Source organism: Leopardus geoffroyi, chromosome B3, assembly GCF_018350155.1.
Source record: "Leopardus geoffroyi isolate Oge1 chromosome B3, O.geoffroyi_Oge1_pat1.0, whole genome shotgun sequence".
Classification (NCBI taxonomy): domain Eukaryota; kingdom Metazoa; phylum Chordata; class Mammalia; order Carnivora; family Felidae; genus Leopardus; species Leopardus geoffroyi.
Window position 1 is genome coordinate 121,357,889 of NC_059337.1, and position 1,952 is coordinate 121,359,840.

The window sequence follows — 1,952 nt, forward strand, 5'->3', positions numbered from 1 at the left end:
ATCTTGAGATGAATTCTTAGATCATTTGCTTTCAGTCTTTCTTATTTTATAATACATACAATCAAGGATACAAATTTTCCTCTAAACATCTTATAATTTTTGATTTACCACATTTTTATTATCATTTAATTATCAATATTTTCTAATTTTTATTGCAGATTCTTCTTTCACTTATTGGTTGTTTATAGTGTTTTACTTAATGTACTTCATTTCTAAACATGTGGGGGTTATCTAGTTATCTTTGTGTTATTGATTTCTGGCTTACAAAGTGATCAGAGAAAAGATTCTGATTTATTTTAATCTTTTAGAATTTTTTGTGAGTTGCTTTTATAGCTTAGCCTATGGTAATTCTGTAGACATTTCATGGTATTTTAGAAAATGGTATATTCTGAAGTCATTGGATGAAATGTCCAATATATGTCAATTAGTTCAAGTTTGTTCATCATGATGTCAGAGCTTCCATATTCTTACTGATTTTTTTTATCTGCTTGTTCTATCATAAGTGTTGTTTTTTATATTCAAGTTTTTTAGATTTATCCACCTTTTCCATTTTTAATATTTCTTTCCTTCATTTCCTTCTTCCTGAGAAGAGCTGCCTTAAGTATTTTACTGTGGGTCTGATTGCAGTGAAATACTTATTTTCCTAAAAACATCTTTATTTTTCCTTCACCTTGAAGCATATTTTCAAGGAGTATCCTAGGTTGGTTGTTATATTCTTTAAGCACTTTAAAGATGGCATTCCTTGTCTTCTTCCTTCCATCATTTATGTTAAGAAGTCAGCTGTCAGACTTATTGGTGGTCTTTTAAGTATAATGTCTCTCTTTTTTTTTTTTTTTTTTACTATGGCTGCTTTTAAGATGTTCTCTTTGTTTTTGACTTTCAGATGTTTGAGTAGAATGTGGTTGGGTGTTATTTCATTTGTATTTATATTGCTTGGGGTTTGTAGTGCTGCTTGAATATTTGGTGTGATATTCACCAATTTTGAAAAATCTAGGCCTTTATTTTTTCAAATAATCCTTCCACTAATTCCCTCTATTCTCAACTTCTGGGACTACAAACCTACACATTTTAGAACTTTTCACCGTACTCATGACCCTTTGCCTTTTTTTTTTTTTTTTTTCCTACTTTGCATCTCCACTTTGGCCTATATTCCAGTAAAATAACCCTCTCCTCACTTTCATCCATTATGCTGTTTATTTGACATTATTTTTTCAGTGGTAGAATCTTCAATGTTAGTAATACATTCAAATTCTCTGATGAAATTCTCCATCTTGACAATTATTTTCTTGAACATTTTATCACGTTTATTTTAAAATCCATGTCTAATAATGCTAATATCTGGCTCATCTGTGGATTTGTTTTTGTTATCTTTGTCCTCTTCCTTTGTGTGGTAGGAAATTTTATTCTGTACCAGATCTGTGTAAGAACAGTTACAGAGGCTCTGGACAAAGTTATCTTCCTGCAGAAAGGTTTTAGTCTATTCTCTGGAAGGCAGTGAGAGTAGGGCAGATCACCTCAATCCAGTTAGGGACTGAGATGACTCAAAGGTAGCTTGAGACTTTTTAAGTCTTGATCTACCCCTAATGTTCTTACTCTTAGGGTATAGACCCCCAAAAGTTCTAACTAGGAGGTCAAGGTGTTTTCAAGACATCCTCTCAATGTCTGGCTATTTTTGAAGCTCTCTAATGCCCTCAACCAGAATATTATATTTTATCTAGATTTTCTTTTTGGTCTTGTGGGTCACAGATCTGATACAAGCCACTTCATTGAAATATATATATATATATATATATATATATATAAATTTATATATATATATATATTTATTTATTTATATGAAGTATATATATGTATAAATATATATATATGACAGTTCTAGAAATTATCATATATATATATAATATATAATAATTTCTAGAACTGTCATTTAGGCTCTGATCTAGAACTATGAT